We start from the raw sequence: 16296 nt of genomic DNA, 5'->3' as shown, positions 1-16296 counted from the left end.
CGACTATTGCCCCCACCTCTTGCCCCAATGTGCAAGTGCCCACAGGACGCACCATTTCTCCCCGTGAGATGCCTCATTTTCCCCCAGGACAATTTCCCATTTTCATATTCTGGTCAGCTGTGGCTAAAGTGCATGCTAGCTAAAGGTTAAACTGAAGTACAGAAGCATAAAGCCAATGTGACTAATTAACAATTAATCTGTATCACAGCATTTATCTTGTGAAAAGGACTGCGTTCAGACATAATTTTAAAGAAACCATGCGTTACAGTGTGTGTATATATGCACTAGCAATTGATTGGCAAATAAATGATGCCAAATTTTTTTGTAACTTGCGACTTAATTTTAACAGTTCAAATCTGCAGTCACAAGTTACCATAAATGTGGCAACTGTTTCCCACATTTTATATCCCACCTTATTTCATTATGTTTAAATCTAAAGGCATGTAAAACTGTTTAATATATGAAATATTTACTCTGAATTAGTTCTCTGGGGGCACATACTGCTTGGTATATTGTATTTCATTCCTTTTAATTTAATCATAGTAATTAAAGTTTATAGTACTGTTGTAGGGTTTTAACAAATCTGAAATTTACGTGAATAATGATAAATCTTCACGATCTATTTACTGAAGAAGAAAAATAACTTTGTAGTGTGATATTAATTATATGGTCACAGCAGTATTCACAAGTAATAAAATAAAATATAGCATATGTGGATTGCATACAATAAATCTATTTTTGTATATTTTTGTTGTTTTTTTTAGAAATGAAAATTGATAATGTAATACTCAGGAGTTCTCTGCGAAATATCAGGAGATAAAAGACTGGGAGGCAGGTGTGGAAATACCTCCTAAATTGGTTGGGTTTTTTTTTTCCGTCTTGAGAGTTGACATGAACTGTCTAGGTTTGTGGAATTTCAGTCAGGGCTTATGAGTTTGTTTAGGTCACCAGCTCGGATCCTGTGTCTAAAACATTTTTCCTTTGAGCTCTGTTGATAGATATTTTTTACTTCCGATATTCAAAAAAAAAATTAGATGAAATCAGCAATACCACAAACAACCAAAACAGATTTATTCCTTCACTGGTTATAAAGTAAATCCACCCCCCACCCCAAAAATACACATCCCATCTATACTCACAAGTCCAACTGTAAACTGCGTAGATTTAAATGCACCAGCAGCTCTTGGTCTATACAGTCTGTTAGATGTGATCAGTAAATACACCTTGATCCAACATGTGGCAAAATGTCTAATGTGTGCATGTGTGTGTGACAGTGGGCTCCCACATTTGTCCCCAGATCAATTTCTTAAACTAATCTTGGAATAAGGGCTGTTCCAGTAAAACATATATCCCCCCCGGGGACGGCACTTCAAAAAAACTTCTGTAGGAGGTTGTGTTTCGAATTATTTTGATTCTGATAGTGGAAGGTTGGTTAGGAAAATCACTTCTGGTGTGGGTTGTGCTAACAAAATGAGAAATCGCTGGTGGGGTTGTCAGAAAGAAGAAGAAAAAAAACGAATATATATTTAAAATCGCATCTACCCCCTCCTAGCGGTCTAACGTGAATAAAACATTGGGTCAGAAAATGATGCCAGTACACGCGAGTGCACGTAATTTGTACAAATTAACCTACTTTTAAAGCAGTGATACGCGTTCAGCAAATTACGTCAACGCCGCGGTTATAAAAAAAATGTGCTTTGCGCAGTATGCAATTTTTATTAAACTTTTAACTTTAACTTTAAAAGTGCATTTCGCGATGTAATTCGTGCTGCCGCAGCTTTCTCACAGCGCTTGATGTGACACCCAGATATCTGGATACTTTGGTTTGACAAGAATGGCTGTTAAACTAAATCTGATTCGTTTATTGGCCCTGGAACATGCATTTTACGGAGTTTTAGCCTTCCTTTCATCGTGGTAGTTTTACAAATGCGTGTTTCCAATAAGGGCCACACAGGAAACCAAAATGGTTGAATCACAACACGGTTTGTCTTCAGACGTTTTCAGTCGGCAAATACTGGCTGGTGATAGCTATGATGACAATGAATTTCATGTATATCGGTCTGTTTGACATTGGAAAAATGTCACTGGAAATACCAATGTGTGATTTTGAGCCCAAAATTGATGTTGAGTGCGAGTCCGATGTACATGTTGGATGGACAACATGCCGGTTATATTTATTCAAGATACCCATGTCTAAACAAGCATTCTATGGGAATGTTGGACTTAAAACCCTAATAAAGCAATATGGAAGAGATAAATCTGGCATAGGAGGCAGCAAAACACTGATTCAAGGAAGTGAATCTTTCTTTGACAGGGTTCATGTTAGTGAAAACTGACAGAGGTCTTGGAAGCACTTATAATCACGTGCATTTGGACGCCAATTTTTTTAAAATTTAGGTGGGCGGTAAAATTCAAAGACTTGCCAGTCCTGCTTCAGTCAACTGCATAGTGGGAAAATGTGCTCATCAGTTAGCTGTGATGATACTTACAATGACAGAATTTAGTGGTTGAAAGCCCCCCCCCCCCCAAGGGACTAAAGTGGACAGAAATCATTGCCATATTACGGTGCTGTTAGAAACAACAGAATAGTCGTAAAAGATGTATTTTGCACAAAGTTGTAGAACTAGCGCTCATATTGTCACCATATATTCTACTTAAATAATTATATCATTATTTCTGTATATTCCTATCAGTATTTTCCCCAGTGGTAGTAATTTTCTGATCTGATGTTGTTCATTTCTTGTGCAGTTTTTACACATCAAGAATTCTCACCATATTAAAAAAACAATGTAATCTGTACCAAATTGAGTTGTTTGAGAAGAAATTAATTTTTTTAACCCAAAAATCACTGAAACTACGAGTTCTTGCATTAAAGTCTCACATTAAATAACATTTGAAGTAGCCATGATAGTAGTTTAGGATGCAACTGTACCAATTTCACCTTTGGTATATCTAAATCTTGAATGTGATGGAGGAACATAGGTCCAAAATAAACTCATCACTTTTAGAACCTGTTCATTGACTATCAATCAAGTATCCAAGTCCAACTGAATTGCTAGAAATTTTTTAATTCTTTTGACAACATCATAATTAGCTGTCAAATATGGAGTAAGCCTATAATCTTTATGCCATCCCAACCAAGACCCCACCACAACCACGTGACCATGCCCAATGATGTCACAGTAATAATCGCTATACAACTAGAGATGACATCTCTTCAAGAATTTTGATTTCAGTAGATCTGTAACAGAGTGGAACAGTAAGAAAGAGTGACAGATATTTAAGTGTTAGGGAGATATTTAACAATGGCTATTCCCACCACCACCACTTTCTCATTGGTGATCACACACACACAAAACTTAGAGTACATTCTGAAATCCTGGCAGCATCCCTGCAGAGGAGATAATCTGACTATTCAATTTTATTGGTCTCTGGTTATCCCATGGTATTTCTGTTACTTGAACATTATCTTACAGTGTGTCCATTCAGCATGGTCAAAAAAGGCTTACAACCATTGAGAGTTGTTCAAGGACTCACATTACTACAGATGTGAAAGAACGAGAACCATACTATAAGTCAGTGAAGATAAAATAGAGTATATACAGGTTTGACTGTCCCTGATTGGTTGATAATGAAAGTAAGATTTTAGTTAAAAAAATCTTTTGAGAGCCTGTCCTACTTGTAACTGAAAAAAGTGAGGGACATTGTTTTATTAAGATAATTTCCATCCCTTTACAGACCCGTGTTTGGACGACTCATTACTGAAATCAGCAGCTGACTCTTTGGTGCAGTATTGAAAGCACACATTTCAAATTTGTATAGATCCAGAAAATGGTAAAGCTGTTATGTTTCTTTTTCTTCACAAAGCTGTCATATAGATGTGTCTATACTGATATAAATTTGATCATGAGCACTCAAAATTTTAAGTTACTGAATTTTAATATCGTGGTGTTTGCACAAATTTACAGTAGGAACTAAAGTAGTGCAGAGTCCTGAACTCTTGAGTTTTGTGCAGAAATATGGAATCCAAGCAGAATACATCCAGAAATGTGGAGGTTTTCAATCTTGGATTTAGTCTCCCCATTGTGTTTCACACTGATATGCACATTCACAGAACATCTGTATAGTAGTAGGAAAAGTAAGTGAGAAATTTAGATACACATCATAAACAAGACAAACAGTATGTGGGGGGAGAAGATCATAAGAACAGGCTGGAATGGAGAAGTATAATAAAAACAATAATGAGTAGAAGTGTGCCTCTTTTTTATGTGTGCAACATTATTTTCTGTGCTTCAGTAAGAAATTTCATCAAAAGGAAGACAATAAAGGGTGTACAGTTAACTAAACCAATAGGAATTTAGCTACTTAAAAGATGTATCAAATTGATTTTAACCTTCTGGTCCATTCTGGTGATATGTCCAATGAATCAGTATGGTTGGAAAAAATATTTGGCAAATTTAAAAAATTAAAAATCTTTTGGAAGATTATGATTATACCCTACTTCTGCCTGAGAGACGTGAATAATTTTATTTCTTGCTTTGTTGATTGTGGTTTTTGCTCATTGAAAAACATTGATGCATTCTCATACCTTGTTACAAATATTTATTACAGATGCATATCATCAGATAGATATTGGTGAATATAGCTTGATTAAGTTATAACAGTTCTAGTTGGAACAATGAACATTGTTAAGAGAAAATTTAAGTGAGCTAAAATGTAAACTTTTCGACAGTGTGGGATGCAGGATTGTTCAAGACTTTTCTATCTCATATGCTCACCATGAAAATTCCATTTGCACCAACTGATGATGACTTTTAGGTAACTGACAGAAAGGCATAATTGACGATATTCTAAGGTCCACAAAAATTACTCGAGTCAAAAGTTATAAACTCATACAGCTGTGGCAAAAATGATTGACTAGTACCTTTGCTGCTGTTGCCACAGTTGATTAGTTAGTTGATTCAGTGTGGTTTGATTTGGGGTTTTTTGGTGATTCTTTTACAATATATTAGGTGGAGGAAGAACCCCGAAAGACTATATATGGCAGCCAGTTTTACTGCTGAAGAAAATCCAAGTCCTTTTGAGACACCAAACACCACTTATGTAGAACCACTGACCTTCCACAAGTAACTGGCAACATTCTCATTAGCACATTGGAGGCAAGTAATCACATGACAATCATCTTGTACCACTGCCATGGAAGCCCCTCAGTTCTGTATCACAAGGCAAGCATCTTAAACCACTCTGCCATGAAAGCCCCTCAGGCCATAGGTATAAGTCTCATATGAAAGACTAGAAGTAGGAGATAGAACCTGTGACAACTGGATTGAAAGTGCAGAATGTTACTGCTAGGCCATCAGTGATGATTATAATGCTGTTGACAATACAGTTAACTGCAATGACATTGATTTTATGAGTGATCCTTGACTTTCATCCATTTTTTTAAATCTATGATATAAAAATGTTTGACTTGCTATATTTTTTTATAACTTTATATTAGTCTTGCAACAAGGTGTAAAAAAGAAGACATCGGTAACTGAAAAAGATGTTCTTACAAGAAATGATATAGTGTAAAAGTAGACAAATGATGCAACATCACTTCCACAGGCATCATTGGTTTTTTTCTGACAAATCATATAAGTTTACCAAAACATTTATCGGAAAAAATAAAAACAATGAATCATAGAATCTGACCACACATTTAAAGCAATACAAGATTTAACTATTATTCTAATCAAAAGCAGCATGCCTGAGAACAAAGAAAAATAGCAAGACATATTGATTACTTTAGGAAACACAGAGTTTAGTTAGGATACAATTCACGATTTCTGTATTAGAATAGAAATATGTTATAAAATCTGTATGCATGGATCTTAAATTAGTAGTTATTTAGGGACCGATCAATGACATCTACAAATAATAAGCCACCATGAAAATCTGTGATTTCACAGTATCAGAGACATACTTGGCTGACAGACAAACAAACAAAAGGACAAAAGACTGATTATATGAATGAATACAAATCAAAATATGCAGTAGATTATATGATGTATATGAATTCGGTAGATTACCTCCAGCCAGCTGTCATTTAAATCGCTTCTGTCCCCAACCCAATATTAAAATCGCTTCTACTGCCCACTAACCCAAAGCCAGAAATTATGTTAAAAAAATATACTTCTGTAGGGGGCAGTGTTTCTCGATTAAAACACATCTGACAGTGGATCATAATTTTTTTAAATTGCTTCTGTTGTGGGTTGGTTGAATTTGAAAGTGCCTTCCCCACGGGGGGTATATGTTTTACTGGAACAGCCCTAACTGTGAAAACTGCTAAGATGATATAAATTTCTTTTAAAATATTTTACATCGACTGTATTACTTACGGAAACAATCATTATGAGAAAATCACACAATGAGCCAAGTCTATCATGATTCACTTTCATTTCTGGTGTGCCAATTTTCAAGATATTATGGTTGCTATAACAATCTTCAGGATATTGTAGTTGCTACAAACCATAAATAAAACTATCCTACATGAACTGTCTTGACTATAAAAAGCTACTGGGGTTCAAAGTAGATATATACATTTAAGTATCCAAAATATGCATTTCTTTCAACATGACAAAAAGCAATTGCCAACAAAATGAATAAATTCACAGTATTTGAAAATCCTGTACCAATATCTCTGTTTAGAATCGGAAAACAAAATGACTGGAAGAATCCATTCTTATAATGACACAGTAAGAACTTTACCAAGTAATAAACATGCTGGTGTATTATAAAGAAAATTTCATAATTAAAGGTAGAAAACACGCGATAACCTTAAAGGCAGAGTCAAATAAACTTGACAATATACACTAATTTATTCAAATGGTTGAGGTATTAGGACTTTATCTGGAAGATTGTGAAAATACTCATCTGACTGAACCAAGTTGTCTACAATGTTGTCATTCCACACTGTCAGGGAACTGTTTGTCAACACAATTGCTCAGTGAGAGAGTTCGATTGTCATCATGCAGTGAGAAAAAACTTTCAATTCAAGCACTGCCTTTTATGTCAACAAGATTTCAGATCCAACCACATAATTTTTTGTAAGCTAATGTCTTCAAACTGAAATACAAATGTACAAACAACCTGAGACTCTTGCAGTGAGACATACTTGGGACCCTGGGAATGCACTTTCAATGTGGAATTGTCACTTGTAGATGCAATTTTGAATTATGTAAAATTTAATATTAACTCAATGAATAATTAGAATAATCTTGCACATGTTTGTAAAAAACTGCCCCCGCCCCCCCCCAAGTACAATGGATATACATGCATAAATTGAGCAGTCATTAATTTCAATTGTTTTCAGTTTTAGTTTAACCAGTACCAAATCTTGTCAAAGTCTGCTCAGTGAGGATTATAAATATGGACATATCAAATTAAAGTCTTCAACTTTATGAGTTTCAGTTTCATTTAATAGCTATAAATGAATTTTGACATACTACATACATGTCAACCCTAGGGAAATTTAAGCCACAACTGTTTTGTAACAGAAGTGGTAGAAAAGCAGAAACTGGGCATAAAGTTAAATCTATACACTGCATGCCATAATTACAAGCAACTATAAGAAATATACATTTATTGTTGCTACTAGCCTGGATCTGAAGCTGGTGGGCAAAATCCATGCAGATTAGTACCACAATAAAAAAACAAAAAAGTTCTTACAATTTATTTATGTACAACATTCACTTCAACTAATCTTCTAACTTTTGCTGAATGATCACGAGTCCAAAAATATTGGAATGAGCATAGGAAATAAAATTTTGAAACTAAAAAAAGGGTAGAATATACATGCCATATGACCAGAGGAAGATGCTTTCAATGTGAAAATAGCTTTTGTCCAGTCATTTTGAACATACTAATTTTAATCACAGAACATTTGACTGAAATTTCTGCTTCTTCAGTTAGAAGCAAAAGACATTTTGGTAGTCCTCACAAAATATCAGCTGAACCATGCTGTCATCATCAGAAGCAGAAAATGTAATGCTACATACATGCCAACCCCTGGCGAGGAAAAAGTGTAATCCAAGTGGACAAAAAGAGTAATCCAAGCAGAAAAAGAGTAATCCACATATAACATGACACAAATTCAATGAGAATATGTATGCAATGATTTATTTATCCCACAGGACTTTTAACATTAATTAGTACTTCAAGTTTTTGTATATATAACACTTTGAGCTTTAAAAAGCAAGAGATTCTCATATTGCATTTCAAAACACTTTGGACCAGCTGAGACTAAATGTTTTGCACACCAGTAGAGCGCAAAGTGCAGCGTTATTTCAGAGCCTGAATCTAAATTCAGTTTTACTTTTGTTAACAATACTGAACAATCACTCTCAGTCAGCATTAGAATGGTAAAGAACCAATATTCCTTTCAGGAAAGTTATATCTTCCAGTTATTGGGTCTTTTAGCTGGCAAATAAGATGAAAAAATCAACTCTGTCCCCAGGAAGTACATTGTCAGGTAGTGACAATTTGATACTTCAGGAGTTCTCCTCCTAATTTATCAGCAGCATGGTGCATCCTATGACAGAGACAACCTGATATGAACAATGATGGGAGACATTTTTTCAAAATATACAATGCAACTCCTTTATGAATTCCAGTCATCACTGATGCAGTATCAGCTAAAAAACCCATACAGTTCTGCCAACTTATGTTTATTCAAAGCATTATCAAGCACAAAAAAAAAAATGTTTTCTCCAGTGGAATCTACTGTTAATTCTGGTAATGAAAGAAGAGAATGCTGACTTTGCCCTTTTTGTTGTCAAAGTCTCTTACACAGACTGGGTACAACATTTTGTCATCATAATCACTACTCATGTCTGTTGCAATACTAAATGGCTTCATGTGGGAAGGCACACTGTGCATATTCTATATCCCTGAGAATTGCACTGCACAAATTCAAACTCTAAACAAAATCAATTTACAAGGACAGAATTCTTGTAGCCATGTGATATCAGGTAGAGCTAATAACTTGTCAACACAAAGGTATTCTGAGTAGATAAGGATAATCATCATTTATCACATGACATTTACTAACTCGTAAAAAACTTGTCAACAAAATAAACCCAAGGCCCAAATGAGAATGATATTGCTCACTGCCTCACATTTAACTTGATATCTGAACACTTCACAAGCACGCACATGTAACTTGTAAAAAAACATCTCCAAATATGTATGTATATGTGTAGATCTAGCTTACAATCCAGTCTGGACAATGAAAGAATTTTCAACAAATCTGATCAGAAACAAAGCATTGACTAACACAGCTGGTCTATTGGTTAATAATGCTCAGTGATGCAAATGTAGAAAATTACAGAATGTGCCTAACGAAAGCCAAGTGTTGGTTACTTAATCTCCCACTTAGGCAGACTTGCCAACCCTAAGAAGATCATCTCAGAAAGGTAACCGATTGTTTTTCTCAAGTTTGACCAGTTTTCCATAAGGTGTAACAAAATGTGTTCTGTTTTGTCAAGTTGGAAAATGTGTGTTTAAAGCATTCTGTATTCCAAACCATACAGACCCGTATCATTGCTTATAATCTACCTGTCATACATGTACTAATATAATAAATGCACACGTGTGACTGATAGTTAAATTGTAAGCAATGATACAAGAGCCTGCGTTCCAAACTAATTTATCGACCTTAAACATTATGTTCATCTGTAAAGTGTGTAAAGTAAACAGACACCTTCAGTTCCAAACCCTATGCAGCTCAATGGCTTGTTGCTATATCTCTACTTGACGTAATTTTTGGTATCTCCTGCAACATGACATGCTCAAATTGATATGTGATTTCCAATAAATGTAATTGTGCCTCTTCCTACTTTTATTCAGAACCATCTGAGTATTCCTTTTCATTCTTCTGTAGTGATTATTAAAACATTTTTAAGAGGCTTGTTTTTGTTTTTTTCCTTTTGTCTTCAACATGCATTAGTAGCAGGATGCCATAAAAAAAAATATGACCTCCAATTTGCTCACGCAGATGCTTCACATGGAAAAATATGTACAGTTTAAAGTGTTTGAGGTACTACTATAACGTTATTCTGATTCTCTAATTAATTCCACTAAAGCTAATATGAAACTCAGACCCAAATAAAACAAGGCGGAGCAATTATCTGGAATATACCCCAATGACCACATCTCTGTAGTTGTTCCTTTTATTCCGCAAGTCCGTATTTTAAGGGTCATTTTCATCAGATTTATGGCAAATTCTTAAGAGTTGGCAGTCACGCCTGCTGTGTTGTTGTTGTTGTTGTGGGGTTTAACGCCATTTTTCAGCACACGATCGGCTATACATGGCGGTCAGTATTAATGGTGGAGGAAGAACCCAGGAAAACCTCGGAAAGAACCACCGACCAACGAGAAGCTACTGGCAAGCTTTCTCACATACCCAGATTGGCTGAATCCAAGACTTGAAAATGCGCAGACAGAGGTCAGATGGCAGTGATCCGTAACGGAGAGTGCTTTAGACCACTCGGGGCCCCCACGCCTGCTGTGTTGAGTTAGTATTATGGTAGCAGGTACAAGTGCCAAGCTTGAAATTCTACGGTTTTTCAATTAACACCAAAAAACAAAATTAACAAAATAAAAATAAAGAAAAGGCCCTTTCCTGATACATTTCAGCACATATAATTTCTCATAATTACAAGGAAAGCATATAAAAACGAGTCATTACTCACTTTAATCTACACTGAGAATGGTATGCAATCATAAGGGTTCCCTAAAGGGACTGATGTTCAACTAGATGATACAAGACCATTTCTTCCTTTCAACTGCCTAGTGTTGAAACCATTTCTTCAGTGATCACACATTTTTAAAAGTAGCTTCTGTAGGCAAGAATAAGTGCAAAACAAAAGAGCAATTTTTAAGTGGGATACTGTCTGCATTTTTAAAAAGTTTTATGCAGACTCAAATCTGCAGAAACATGCTTCTTGTTGGTTTTAAGTCCTTGACAACTCCATTGTACCACGGTGTTCCTCATTATGAATTAGTTGAGATGGTTTAGACAATTAGGCTTTACCTTTCGGAAGTGAACATTTCCAAACGCTTATTTATCAGGAAGATGTACAAGTAACATTTTCTGTCAGTAGGTATGGAGCCACCCTGACGACACAGGCTAGTTTCTTCTCCATCCATGTCCTCAAAGTTGCCAGACCTATTATGCAGCTTCATAGGGTCATTAGACCCTGTGCTGCCTGCCAGGTATCGGTTTCCATTTTGATGATTGGCTTTCTCGATGGCAATAGTCACTGTACCACCACCTGAAAAATAAATAAATTACGTGAGTTAGGTGAGAGGAAGTGTTTCTGAAAATAGAGACAAGCAGCCAGGGGTCCACCCAATTCTTTTGCGTATTTCATGCAGTAACTTGGTAGGTGGTTTGAAGATTGGGTGCAGTGAAGGCATCGGTACTGTAAGTAAACACGAGGTATTTAAAAATACTGGCCTTTATTGTGAGGTGTCCTTGATATGAAAGTATCCCCCAAGACAGGCTTAAATGTATTTATATGCATTCAAATAACAGTGGTCCCTCCAGTCCTCAGATAAAATTACGGGCTTGAATGTGATATCATTATGACATCATCTGGCACAAAGCTTATCATCACAGGACTATAAGTATATATGATGCTAGACAAGGATATTTTTAAACAAAAAATAAAGAATAAAAGAATACATAGATGGAATTTTAAATGAACTTTAACCAAAACCTTAACTGCTGATGCCACCATAGAACTGTGTATTACTTTTCCACTCAAATGGCATGACAATGATAAAGTCTAGAATACTGTATATAGGTAGATTTGAGAGGTTTATAAATACTATCCTTTATTAGGTGTCTTTCATATAAAAGTATTTCCAAGATAGGTTTGAATGTATTTATATGCACTAAAGTCATAAATTGATCCCTCCAGTCCTCAGATAAAGTTACAGGCTTAAATGTGATATCACTATGACATTATCTAGCACAAAGCTTAGCTTCATAGGACTTGGGCCAATAATCTCTACAGCACCATCACAATTATTAAGTCCATGAAGTCAACCTATGAGCAAGCAATCTGCCCTATTAGAATGATGTTTCGTGGCAAAAGTTTTATTGAGTAATCCATGTAATGATGTGGGTAAGAATCTTGCATTGAAAAAGTATTGCTCCACATCAGGTGTTCTTTATGATAGAAATCCATTAATGGTTAAACTGCTAGGAACTGACTGACCACTTCCAAATTATCTTTTTAGCTCATGTGTAACACAGTACATGTAATTTCTATGTAAAGACCTCAATATTCTGTAAGCGTATTATAAGTATATATAATGCAGGGCACAGAAACTATTAAAGAAAAAACCACACAAAATAAATATAAATAGAAGGATACATCAATGGAATTTTAACCAAAACCTTAACTGCTGGTGCCACCATAGAATTATGTATTATACTTTTCTACACAATTGAGCATGATAAAGAAACAGTCTGGAATACTGTATATAGGTAGATTTGAGAGGTTTAGATGTCTTTGATATAAAAGTATTTCCAAGACAGGTTTAAAATGTATTTATATGCATTAAAGACATAGTCATCCCTCCAGTCCTCAGATAAAATTACGGGCTTAAATGTGATATCACTAAGACATCATCTGGCACAAAGCTTATCATCAGAGGACGTTGACCAATCATCTCTACAGAACCATCAATTACTAAATCTAAGCCAACCTATCACCAGGCAATCTGACTGACTATTTGTGGGTATTTGTATTGAGTAATCTGTGTAATGGTGTGCTAGATCCAACCTTGCATCCTTGAAGATCAAAATATGAAAACGGTTAGTCAATATGAAGTGTTCTTCATGCTGGAAAATGCATAATTGGCAGGAAATTGCTCAGTCCAATGCAAATTCAGTTTTTTTTTGCTTAAGTATAAACACTACTCCCTATAATATTTTGTGAGACTTCAAATGTTTTGTTATGGTACCAAAAAAAAAAAAACCAAATGAAAAACCTTAACCAAGACGTTAACTGATGATACAGTTGTACAAGTGATCATTAAATCTCCCTTTGCAATCAAGCAGGGTTGATGATGAAAATAGTTGAGACTGCTAGAGGAACTCGGCCAATAATTAGGGAAATCAACGCAATTTCAGGATCTGACAGTTATCTAATTAATCATCTGCCTCAAATGTTTTTCACCCATCAACTTTACAAACTTCCTTCAAGTCTATAATTAAATACACTATTGGAAATTAGTACAAGCCTGGAAATCAGGTGCTCAGAAAATTAGGACCCAGATGCTTCAGTCACTTATAGCATACAGTCTCCATCTTTTCCATGACATAATGTACAACGTTTGGTAAATCCAGAATACAATGTCACTGTAATTCTTTTATGTCTATCTTTTACTAGCTCCCATTGACCCTTGGCAGGGGAGAGGCATAAAATGCAGATCCCTCATTGTTAGATATCACAGTAACAACTTTGGCATGTTTAAGGTTTGACTAATTTTGATTCAGCATTTCTTTTTGGGGCGGTATGGCTCAAAACAAATAAAGGGCATCACAATATCCCCTTCTAAAGCATATGACAAAAATTTGATACAACAAAGGTACTCTACATGCCAAGTCAGATAGTAATCAAATCTCTCATCATATTTCTCAGAGAGATTCCCATTACAAATTACATCATGTTGTGGAACAAGAGTACCTTCTAAAACACAAATTTCATCTTCAAGAGCCGTTAATTTTTTATGTAATACACAATAATGCTCATTTTAGGTGCTTGATTTTTGACACTACACTTCCTTGTCAGACATTTTTAAACTGAAAAACAAAATCATTACACACATGCATAATCTCATGCAATCTTACTTTACAATTTAGTGGCACAGGCTACATCTGTTTGTATCCCTTTTCCATGAATAAAGGAATTCAAAAGTGGGTGCAAGAAGGGATTAGACAGAAAATGCAGGGGATTCAAATTTGCAAACCTAAATGTTGCATCTCAGGTTCAAATATTTGCTAAACTTCATTCCTTCCTCCCCATCCCCATAACTTGTCCGCTTCAAAAATGGAGACAATGGTATACATTCTAGGTGGACAAATCAGAGGTATAGAATGTATGAGTGCTAAATATTCTTTGAGCTTGCCCAATGTGCAAGACTGATGTGCTCTAGAAACTTGACACTAAATTACAAATGTTTTCAGAACTATGTAATGGCCCATTTATAATCATTTCAAGTGCAACATGGTAGTACGGCTTTGCAATGACGTTGTTTTTAGTAGACTTATACACGTGTACGAGCAAAAAGAAAAACACTGCAAAAGGCAAAGATCAAAGTATATTTAATTAGAGTTCTTGATTAAAGCAGCAGTACTAAATCTTGAATAATGTATATTCATAAATGCCAATCCCTGAGAGGTACAAGCACAATAATTACTGATGAAAGTGGACCAAAAAAAAAAAACCCTAATCCAAGCATAAAGTGTTATCTATGTTACATGCCATGTTTACAGGATATGTACATTTATTTTTGCTACTAACCTGAATCTGTCACTAGTTACAAATTCTTGTCACAAATGCAGACCTACTACCTTGAGTGGAACAAAAATCAGGATGCCAAAAGGAAAAATATAAATCAAGATTTAGAGATACCCCATCCCCCCAAAACAGGGTTAGTGTTTACAACCATATATTTACAAAAACTTTATAAAGGAACTGAGATCTTCACTGTCTTATGCAATTTACTTCATGTGAGAAACTTGTGCTACAGCCATACTTGTATCCTGATATTAAGTGTTAATTCAATCAACACACTAAATATTGGCATAAAGATGAGAATGGAAAAATGCTAGATTTGCATGGTCTGACTAACGTATCCCTCATGAAATTTCTGCAACACTGTTTAAAACAGCAGGATTTGAGATTTAAGAACAAATCAGAAAATCTGAATTTTCAGTTTTCAAAAATAATTTGGGATGATAAGAAGTAAATCGTGACAAGTCTGCAAATGGGCAAATTCCATTTAGATTAGTACCATAATGCAAACAAAAAACATACTGACAAATGATTTATATACAAAACTTACTTTAACGAGTCTAAATGTCTGTTGCTGAATTATCGTAAGGCCAAGTCAACAACTTCTGTAATGAGCATGACGAGTTGCTCATTCCAAAAAATGCTGTACAACATACATATTTTTTTTTTAAATTTTTAAAGTGTGACTGATTTATCCTTTTCTGGTCCAACAAGTTTAGAACTGGGAACTTCCATTAACAGATATTGTTCTTTCGAGTTTTAACACCATTTTTCAGCACATGGCAGACCTTCCAACCCTGATGAGTCCGTCTCAGTAAGGCAGCCGATTTTTTCCCCTAAGATTAACCAGTTTTCAGTAAGGTGTAACAAAATATCAATAATCTACTATTGAAAAAGCTGGAAAACAATTAAATATTCAATGTAGCGATGATAAACATTATGTTCCACTGAAAAGTTTGTAAAGTATGCATAGACTTTATTTACCACAAGTACAGTTGCACAAACTTTAGTTCCAAACCCTATGCAACTCAATGGCTTGTTGCCATCGCTCAACATTAGGTAATTCTTGGAAATTCTTTTTCCATTTCACATGACGGCGGCAATTATTTCTCCCACTGGAAGGCATACTCAAATTGGCACGTGATGTTCAATAAATGTTGTGTCCTTTCCAGCTTTTCTTCATAAAAATCTGAATACTCCATTTTATTCTGATGTGTTGATTATTAACACTTTTTTAGAAGCTTATTTTCTCTTTTGTCTTGAACATGCATCTCTTTCTGGACACCATTAAAAAAAAAAATCTATAATCAACAGTTTGATCATGCATAGAAAATCTAATATTTAAAAAGGACACAGGAAACCTGGCTAAATACCATAGTGTAATCTCCCTTATTCCAGATTTCTGATTTTTGGAGTGGGTGAGTGGTAGAACTAAGTTTAAATTTTGTAATATTTACCTCTCAACTGCTTTCTCTGACAGAGAGAAAAGATCATATACCCTCTTGGAGACATTTTCCACCCTCTTCCAAATTTCACACTGAAATGAAAAATAACATAAAACAATTATTCTATATAATTTGCTAAAAAGGACAAATAAAATTCTGGAACAATAAACAGGTAGCAAACACCTGACCTATCCAATAAGGGAAAATGTACAATATAATTTGAATGCTGTTACATTAACATGGGGCAATAGCAGTCCTCCAGTCTAACTAGGGAGTTC

At 35.1% G+C, this 16296-nt stretch overlaps 1 long non-coding RNA gene and 1 other non-coding gene across 6 annotated transcripts in view; both read right to left on the bottom strand.

Moving 5' to 3' along the window:
• LOC149771543 (uncharacterized) overlaps positions 1-16296 on the bottom strand; it is a 61043-nt gene that overhangs the window by 25295 nt on the left and 19452 nt on the right. For 4 of the 5 annotated variants that reach the window (XR_016418224.1, XR_016418223.1, XR_016418226.1 and 1 more), the window contains exons 5-6: positions 16031-16110; positions 11075-11315 (exon numbers count right to left, since the gene is read on the bottom strand). This is a non-coding gene — a long non-coding RNA (uncharacterized LOC149771543). Of the gene's footprint in view, positions 1-4246; positions 5322-11074; positions 11316-16030; positions 16111-16296 lie in introns of those variants that run through there. The other variant, XR_016418227.1, reaches the window with a different exon arrangement.
• On the bottom strand, positions 7938-8020 carry LOC149771547 (small nucleolar RNA snR60/Z15/Z230/Z193/J17). Its single transcript, XR_016418265.1, has one exon. It is a non-coding gene; the product is annotated as a small nucleolar RNA snR60/Z15/Z230/Z193/J17 (small nucleolar RNA).

Source organism: Sinohyriopsis cumingii, unplaced genomic scaffold, assembly GCF_028554795.1.
Source record: "Sinohyriopsis cumingii isolate HCF-2022 unplaced genomic scaffold, ASM2855479v2 utg001779l, whole genome shotgun sequence".
NCBI lineage: Eukaryota > Metazoa > Mollusca > Bivalvia > Unionida > Unionidae > Sinohyriopsis > Sinohyriopsis cumingii.
This window is presented reverse-complemented; position numbering and strand designations above follow the sequence as displayed.